This window comes from Pteropus vampyrus, unplaced genomic scaffold (genome assembly GCF_000151845.1).
Source record: "Pteropus vampyrus isolate Shadow unplaced genomic scaffold, Pvam_2.0 Scaffold1, whole genome shotgun sequence".
Classification (NCBI taxonomy): domain Eukaryota; kingdom Metazoa; phylum Chordata; class Mammalia; order Chiroptera; family Pteropodidae; genus Pteropus; species Pteropus vampyrus.
This window is the reverse complement of record NW_011888782.1, coordinates 17722320-17732227: the sequence shown is the minus strand read 5'-3', so window position 1 is coordinate 17732227 and position 9908 is coordinate 17722320. Positions and strand designations below refer to the sequence as shown.

At 42.9% G+C, this 9908-nt stretch overlaps 1 pseudogene; it reads right to left on the bottom strand.

The window, feature by feature from the left end:
* Nucleotides 1-4460: 4460 nt before the first annotated feature.
* Nucleotides 4461-4578, bottom strand: LOC111736775 (annotated as a pseudogene).
* Between the last annotated feature and the right edge of the window lie 5330 nt (nt 4579-9908).

The following is a 9908-nucleotide window of genomic DNA, read 5'->3' as shown; positions in this document are numbered from 1 at the left end:
TACCTGGAAAAGCCCATATCTGGTTTGTCCTGAGCACACCCTGGGCTGTCAGTTAGACAGTAGCCACAAGTGGCAAGGGCCTCACCCATTTCTTTTTCTGAGTTTCATGAGTTTCTGCCAACACAACTAAGAATGCCTGTACAACATGCTTCACACTTCTTTCCTTAAAAAAAAAAAATCCCACCCTTCCCCATTCGTCATATCACCAGGGGGATAAGAGGCTGTGATCCACAGCTTGTGGCTGATGAAACCACAATTTTGCCTACAAAAGCTGGTGAGATGAAAAGACAAAGCCAAACTGAAATTTGGGGCCAGCCAATCTGATCTAAGAAGGCTCCAAGAAGAAGTGCTCACCTGAGAAGAGGTGCTCACCTCCAGAATGAACTGTGGAGTCAAGGGGTCCCTTGACCGCAGGAGAACTGCCCTGCTACAGAGCAGAAACAACAGGGATGAGAAAAAAACGAGGCCAACCACAGTGTCAGCAGAGTTGACCCTCAGCTTTAATCCCAGCTTCTCACCTGTCTGTGGTCCAGTCCAGGCTTCGAAAAGGGATAGTGGCAAGAGCTGCTCCAATTCATGGGCCAGAAGCTGGAATCTCAGCTCTGGCACTCATCGGCTGGGTAAAACTTAGGAGACAGCACAGTGCTGGGCCTCAGTTTACCCATCTGCAAAGAACAGATTACAATGGTCCCTACCAGAGGCTTGTATTGAGGACTACATGGAAGGCTCATAGCATCGTGCCTAGCACATGAGGAATACTCAAAAGTACATTACAGATCAACACAAAGATAAATAAGGAATTCAAAAAACATTGGAGAACAGCTCCCAGAACCGCCCACATCACTTCCAAGAGAAAAGACATCCGTGAGCTCTTTGGTTATCCCCTTCTAAGGGCAGCATGGGGGACCCTCCTCAGTCTCGGGGCTGGGTCAGGATGTCCCCTGGGTCTTCATTACCAGTATCCATTGTTTTCCATTTGAGAGGATTAGGAATAGGAAGAAGAAAGAAAAGGGGAGATTGCTGTGACCGTCCAACTTTGTGCCATTATCACATGCTCACTCAGAGGAACCTACCGGCATGTCATTCAGGGTCAGAACTCGCTCTCGTTCCCTGGGAAAGCCTCACGTTCAGGCCTGCTCTCGGACACTGGGTCAGCTCCCTGAGAGGCATTCTCTGCCCACCCACCATGACCACCACAGGCCCATCCTTGGAGTCGCATGCACACGCACAGCCCAGGAAAATGATGCCTTTGCAGTCAGGACACCTGGTGCTTTGCAGGCCCTCAGTAAGCTCCTGCTGGTAAGATCAATTCTATTTTAAGTCAAGATGGAGTGAAAGAGCCAAGAAATCCTTCAGTCCACCTCTTTCTCTTGCACAAGGGCTCCGACATAGGAAAATAACCATGTTCTCAGCCTGAAAAGGCACAACATTGGAATCTGAAAGTTTATGGGTCTGATGAGATCTGAGGAAGATGGAGAGAGAGAGAGAAATGGCTGAACACGGCAGATCTGTGGTAGAAAACTGAGTCCAGGGTGGGAAGTGAAGTGACAGTAAAAAGGGAAAGGGGCAAGGGTTGGGGAAGACAGAGAGGATAAGAAGTCTGGGGCCCAAGGTAGGCCAGGGAAAGAGGACACAGAGATAAACATTAAGATGGAAAAAGCCCAGGCCAAACTCCTAAATCTCTATCTCACTTTTCTTGTCTGAAAAATAGGGTGCTGTCTTGCCACCTACAGCCCAAACTTGACAAAACACACTTCATAAATATGCCATGCTATAAGGTGTTTGTTGTAATCCTAACTCCACCTTTTGCCAAGCCTCCTGCTCACCATGCTCCTTTCTTCATGAACTGCAGGTAATTACATAAAATAAGGGTGGCTTTGTTCACCAGAAAAGCCCATTTCGATCATTCTCAATGTTCAAGGATTGATGGCATGCCTTCGGGATTTTATCCTGAAGGAAATGTTTTTGCCAAACATTTGTGAAAGGCAGATAACATTTAAAAAGAAACTGCTGAAGGCAGAGATTAAGAGAAATAAAGAAGAGAAAGTGAGTGAGTAAAACAGCTTCCACATCCTAGTATATTCAATTAACGTTCAGGTGGTTGAAACTTTGCTCAAATGCCCAGAATGCTTGCTCCTTAGGATCCACTTACTTAATCTCCATACATTCCAGGGAGTGACACACCATGCAGAGGGAGCTAGAAGGTGCTAGAAGGTGCTGGAAGGTGAGGGTCTCCCCTGTTGACTGCAAGGCACGAAGAGTTTCTGCAGGATACCTAAGCTGTTCCCTTCACATCGTCATGACTTCACTTATGGATCTACCCCACTGCATTTCCAGCTGCACAAACCTTGTCTGTACTTTTGTCCTTAGAGCCTGTCATTGGGCACACATCTCTGAGCACGGGGAATTCTCACGCTGAAAAATGGGGGTTTAGAGATTGAATTTCACACACACTGATAGGTTACTGATATAACAGGTCTGGTTATCGGGTTGACCCAGCAACTTACAGTCCCTCTCTATGTTATAAATGCAGAAGTGCTGCAAACAGCAGAGACAGTAAACAACCAAGTAATCCGGAAAGATAGCAAATAGGGAGCAAAAGGTGGAAGAAAAGCATAACAGTCTAGAGCCGTCTGATGCAAAACCGAGTGCAATTCCTCAAATGGCTCCTGAGTGAAGCCACAGAAGATGGTGCTGAATCTCAAACGACAAGTTCCATCATACTGATAAAACAAATGACATATTGAGTATACTTGGAATTCTTCCTTTACGTCTCGAAATCTTTCTCAAAAGTGAATATTTTTCCATTTCTTTAAATCTATTAGTAATGACTTCATTTTCAAGAAAAAAGAGACTACTGCCACAGCACTCCCATTTTTAAAAAGTGAAAAGTCCTAAACCTCAGTCCACCTGTAACAGCCTGTGACTACCTAAGATAAACCCAGAATTAAAATCCAGGATGGAAAGGCTCTCTCAAATCCTATGTACTCTTACTTAACAGAATTGTAACAACCCTAGCTATCTACCTTTCCAGACTAGACTATAGGAAACAAACCATGGAGAGTCTTCATAAAGGCAAGGATACAAATATGAAAGAAAAATACACTGAAGGGGGATGTGTACCACAAAGATACTGTCACTGATGACCTTAGATCAGCATAAATCGGGTGGACTTAAATAATCTGGGGGAGAGGGAAATGAGGCACATAGCCCAAACAAAGTTGGTCATGAATTGGTCATTGTTGTCTCTGGCTATTGGAATCATAGGGTTTATTATATGATTTTCTCATTTTTGTATATGCTTGAAATTTTCCATAATAAAAGATATTTAAGGCTAAATTGATCTTAGAGTACTCTTTCAAAAGATAGAAATCACATCATACATTTTAAAACCATTTCTTTCAAAAACAACTAAAATAGAAGATACTTTAAAGGCTATACTCTAAAAAATACACATTTACCTAAAAATATCCCATTTCTCGGCAAAAATTTCTTTATGTGGAGGGAGGGAAGTGTGTATATATATGCCAGGGCCCAAATCTGTTCTTTCTGCACAAATAACCCCTCTCTCCACCTAGACCAGGCAGCCATGGAACATGTAGCCCAAGCCACTGGTAGCCTTGGCCGTGGGAGGTGGAGATTCTTGGTCTTCCACCAGAACCTGCCTGAGGAGCGGCACTCTCCCAGTCTGCCCGCAGGTGCCTGGAACCAGGATTTCTATCTGCTGCTGGCTACCTAGATAGCCTGCTGAGGGGCCGAGCTGGATTCCAAGACTTGGGCTCAGGCACACATGAGTTACCACTGGACTCTTCCTGGAGCCTGAAGACGTCCACCTCTTCTCTGGGTGTTGACCATTAGAGAAGATTGGTACTGCAGAGACATGCACTCTCTCAGACCAAAAATAAATGGAGTTTTCAGGAAACACAAGCGATCGAGTCTGAAGGGAATCCAATCATTTATTCCGGAGCATGTTAATTTGCTCTTCATTTGTTCACATCAATGATATCTCAGTGGTTTGAGTTCAGCAGCCCAGGGCTGGGAAGAGAAGCCCATCTTGGTATTCCAAGGGGTATACTTTGGAGGCTGCAAATAATTTCCTGTTTGTGAACACTTGGAGCTGCCAGCCTTCTCTGTATGCTCCTGTCAAGAACCATTTAAGGTGATTATTCTTGAGAAAACAGTACAAGATGGTTAATGACTTATGGACATACAGCCATTGAAGGTGGTCATGGCTATCCATTACTTTTACTGCATTCCTCATCTCACAAAATGGCACCATCAGCCACCTTTTTAGTCGAAATAAACCTGGGCACTAGCTCAAAAAGAACCCTCTTCATCACCCTTATACCGAATACAGCCCATTTTATTTTAGTTTAGTTTTTTAGGCGAGGCAACCTTTGGTTGACCTCATAGATTGCAAGGACCTTGTCAGTTTACAATCCCTTATTTTTTATTTTTTATGCCTACAGCACCTGGTCTTCCTAATTGTCTCCCATCTAAGTACTAACCAGGGCCAACCTTGCTTAGCTTCCGAGATCAGATGGGATCAGGCTTGTTCAGGCTGGCATGGCCATAGACACAATATGGTCCATTTTAATTCCTAAATATCTCTCAAATCCATCCAACACTCCATTTCCACCTCCAACACCCTCATCTACTCTAATTTTCTTGAACTTATTCACATCTCTGAGAAAGTTCAAAATGAGGCCAAGGAAGCGAGGAAGCACCTCTGCACTCCAGAAAGAAAGATGTGCCATCCCTGCAGGGGGCATTTGGCATCATAGAATGTCAAGTCCTCCCTGTGTCTCAGCATCTGACTCAACCCATTCAGGCCCAGCACCCGTGAAGGGAATTTGCTTGAGGGGTTGTCCTTGAAAGCCACTCAAGATGGGAAGCAGAAAATCAAAAGCTCCATCCGATAGAGCATGAGAAGGGAGTCTGGGGAACCAGTTAAGATATGGCATGGGGTTACTGAGAAAAAATGTTGATGATTGTGTCTTCTTCCTACAAGATCTGCTGCCTTCATGTGAAACTCATTCTAATTCTTGAGAGATTCAAAAGAGGTAGCCGGTTGACCTGACCAAAAGCAGATTTTGTTCATGGTGTTTTTCAAAATTGGACATAAAAGGCCCTTAGCTAAAACACACCTTTTCCATTTCTCCCTAAACCCTACCATACCTGACAATATGACACCTGGCCTATTTCGTGTATTTCTGCAAACTTCTGAACCCTCAAGGCATTTAAGGTTTTACCCCCATAACTTGAGTATAAATAGCAGCAGAAAGCCCCAGGAGAGCATACCAGGTAGTGTGTGACACTTTTTCCCCTGACCCAGTGTCTCTGGAAAAGGAAAAAGCTGGGATCTAGCCCAGGATCTCAGGCCAAATCCAGGAAGGAAGGCAAGTCAAGTGGCCATCAGGTATTCACAGACCGCTAAACCAAAAGGGAAAAGTAGAGAGTCCCGAAAGCCGACTGGGGAGAGCCAGGGTGTATGGCCAACTTCCAAGGGCAGGCAAAGTAGAAGCGGGCATCAGAGCCAGCATCCGGCTGAGGAGCCTCTCTCTGGGGCTGGCTTGTGTTTCAGTCTCCCTCTCAAGAACTGACACTAGGTCACACCTGCCACCTTCTGCTGGCCAAAGCAGGTCACAGGGCACCCCCAGATTCAAGAGATGGAGAAACAGACTATACCTCTTGATGGGAGAAGCTTCAAGGTTGCAGAACAAAGGGAGGAAGGGACAGAGGGAGGAAGAGGCCCGTTTTTGTATTCCACCATATTATCTTTGTGTTCCTCTAAGGAGGCCTGTGAGAAATCTCTTAGGGGTGAGAGACAGACTTCTTTATATGCCTTCTTATCGCTTTTGGGTTTTGAACCCAATGAACACTAAATAAATAATTTCAACTAAATCTTTTTTTTAAATATCTAGTAAGGAAGAAAATGAAAACTTTAGCTGAAGAAAATATGAGGCATCATGATCCCTATAGTTCAGATGGATAACACGTTGGCTATGACTGCGTTTTCAGCAGTCGGGTTTGTTAATTTCTTTGTATTTTGGTTCTTTCTAAAATTCTGTCCTTATAGTAGAAGGTGGCTGAAGTATCATTCCAGAGGGTTGGTATCATGTGATGGTATGTACATGTACTCTGAGGTCACTCTTCATAGTTTAAATCCTAATTATGCCATTTCCTTTCTGTGGAATCTCAGGCAACTCATATTTTATTTAAGTCTCAGTTTCCTCCTCAGTAAAACGGAGATTATAACATCTATTCTATAGGATTTGGGTAAGAACTAGAGGAAATACATACAGAATACCCAGAGAAATGTGTAGCACATAATAGATGCAACAAATAGTGTTTTTAGAAAGTAGAAACTTATATTTTCTTTCCACATTTCCTACATTACCTCCAAAATAAACCCTTTCAGATCAGATAACTAGTACTCCCACAGGAAGCCCTGTTAGTCAATACTTTAAAAAAGACATGGCAATCTTTTTATTGGTTATGATTTTCAAAACCCAGGTTACTTAAGTAAATAATGCCAGTGTTAATCACTGTCACTCAGAAAGCAAATCTATCCCTCAGTCCATTAACCACACCATCAAAAGACACTGGGCAGTTTTTATACCTAGACATGAGTCAGGCCTCCAGGAACCCACAGAGAAGTAACCTCTTTTCAAATAAAGTGTGGGGTTTGAAGAAAATTAGATTCTAATTCAGAATTTAGATGGCTAATAAGAAAACAGTATGATGCCGTCTGCTCCGGGATGTGCTCCTGTAAACCCCAGAGAAATGAGACTCAGGTCGACAAGATGCCTCCTAGGTTTTGGACGGATAACTGGAATGGATCAAGTGGATTATCAAGGCTTTAACTAGGCGGATTGCATCTTTGCCAACTTAATCACAGAGGCACTTCTCTGGATGGATATGGCTCTACCTTTGCTAGGAGCTTGGAAACAAAGCTTTTGGCATCCTACCTATGGGGTCAGCACTGCCCAGGAAGCCAAGATGTAGTACAGCTGTACACAGGGTGCCTGCTGGGTGGCCAAAGACTTAACACATTGCTTTCCAAAGACAAGCTCCAGCTCACACTTGCTCACACATACAGATTTATTACCCAAACATTGTCTGAGGAGCAAAATTTTATATCTTTGACAAAGAGCATTTTAAACTGGAGATTTACAACAGCCAAGAAACAAGAGAAAGACACAGTCCTTTGCATCCAAGCCATGCAACAGTCCGAAGAAATGATGATCACTGTGTTCCTTGAGGGCATTTATCAGAATTACAATGAAAAATTGGAAACTTCCACTGAGGAAGAGCCAAGGCTGGCAAAAGTATGAAGAGAGCCAAATGCTCTTTTAGATTTCGAAGTTGTTCTTTCCTCCCAGCCAGCCTTCCCTAGACCCCCTCTCTCTCTTCCATCCCACTCTCCTTGATACCAAAAGTTAATCATAGGGAATGATCTAATCCAGGGCCAGCTAACTTTTTCTGCAAAGGGCCAGATAATAAGTATTTTTAGGCTTTACCAGTCACATAGTCTCTGTTGCAAAGACTCAATTCTGCCACTGTAGTACAAAAGTAACCAAAGATAATATGTAAATGAATGGCATAACTCTGCTCCAATAACATGTTTATTTATGGACATGAAATTTGGGTTTCGTGTAATTTTCCTGTGTCATGAAGTATTATTTGTTTTTTTTCCCCAAACATTTAAAAATGTAAAAACTATACTTAGTTCATAGGCCACACGAAATGGTTTGGCAGGCAGAATTCGGCCCTGGGGCAGTAGTTTGCCAGCTCCTAATCTGATCAATTGACACACACTGGGAACTAAATAACAACTAAGGGTAAAAGTATTCACTCTGCTGCGGCTACTTACAGCTAAGGGAATCAATGGAATCCATTCTTTCAATAACTAGTTATTAAGTACTTTCTAAGTTCCCAGTGCCATGCTGAGCACTGGAGTTATACTGGGTGACCCAGAAAACACGTGGTCCCTGAACTTCTGTAGCTGATGGTTTAGCAAGGAACTTCCCTAATTGTATAACATGAAGACATAGCTGAGCAGGGGGAGAGAATATCTTAGAATGACAGGGAGGCTCCACAGGATGCCAGATCCACACTCCTGTGCTCAAAGTGGACCTCTGACTCGCCCAAAGGCTGATTTGGTCTCCATACAGCCCTGCCATTCCAGACGGGTGTCTTCTGGCTCTGGAATTCCCAGAGGACACCACATCTGCTTTCTCCTTGCAACCTTGTTAGATACCAGGAGGGTTTTAACTGTCGGTACCTTGGGAAGATGGATACTTTCTATTTGGAGGTTGGAGTGCAGTATAGAGGTGAGAGGACCAAGCCAGGAAAATAATTAAATGATATTAAAGCTCAAACCACTGACTCATGATGAGATTAACATCTGTTCCCGGGCAAATTAACTGATAATTCAGAACTTTACATTTTCTGGGCAACAAGACTCATTTACGTAGAGTGTTTGAAAATTCTGTTGTTCTGTCTCCCCAGCCTGTGAAGGATGCAAAACGCAATCTGCACTTGCTTATTTTGTATCTAAGCAACTGTCAGATTCCATATCTACTAATAAGAAAGGGTATAATTATACCCTGATACTTTAATTAGGAGCAGATGCCTGTGTTTGTGAATAAAATGTAAGAGTTTTAGAGACCTGGAAGCTCAATTATATGCAAACTTCAGGTGCCTGATGTTCAGGCCTCTAAATCTTCATGTTGGTCAGCGAGGACATAGAGGCTCAGACAATGGCCTTTCCTGGATTTGGCCAGAGTGAGGAGGGCTAAGGACCTATTTGCATCTAATTTTAATATCATTGAATATCACTGTATAATATGTACAGACGGTCCCCAGCACTTTTCCGGTTAATGGTTGGTAACATCTTTATTTTTAATTCACCATTTCTTCTACCCACAAAATCTATTCAAGTAATATACCCTGTAAGAGAAAGGGAGGTGAGAACTTGGAGAATTAGGGCAGCCTACCATAAACCATGCTTAGATTACAGTCTGGACAGCATCATCCGGAGGGTATTTTTGAGTTTATCTATCACAGAAGGTGGTTTCTGTAGGCAAAAAATAAAAAGCCTTTATAAGTTTATTAGCTTGGCTTATTTTCCCCTCTCAGAATTCAAGGCAAGTTCCTACAAATAAAAAATAAAATAAAATTTGCTTCCTCGGGTCTGTCTGAAAGTACCACGTCTTGCTTCAAGGCTTTTAGGGAAAGACAAAGTGATCAAACATGTCCTTGGAATCACTGCTTACTCACTTCTACCTGGTAAATACAAAGCCCCTAGGGCTTAAAAAATCATCAGAATTAAAAAAAAAAAAAAAGGAAAAGAGGAAGAAAGAGGGAAACTAATGTTATTTTTTAAAAAAAGAAAAAAGGAAAGAAAGAAGAAAGAGGGAGAAAGGAAAGAAAGGAGGAAAGTGTCCTTCATGGTACCTGTACCCCACTCAAGAGCAAACTGGTCTGGGGCATGAGCCAGTCCAGGAACTGGATAGATGAGCTGATCACTGACCCCTAAACTAATAGAGACTGTGTTTCATACCCCTTGCATGGCCTCAGTCCCTGGCTTGGTGCCTGGCACAGAGTGGGCACTCATTTAAGGTTACTAAAACAAACCAAATAGAACTCTCTGGGCCTCAATTTTCTCACCTGAACAAGACAGGAGAGAGACAAGACAATCTCTAACTTCATTCTATAATTATATAACTCTATTACCAATAGACTTCAGACCTCTGCAGGGGTCAGCTGTCCAGTCATGCCTAAACTGTAGTTAAACTGAAAAAATCTGGGCCCTAAACTTAAACACTAAACTCTCTGTTTTCTACCCCCTTGACATGACTCCAAAATGTTTTCAGATAGCACTCCCACCAAAGAGTCAGGAA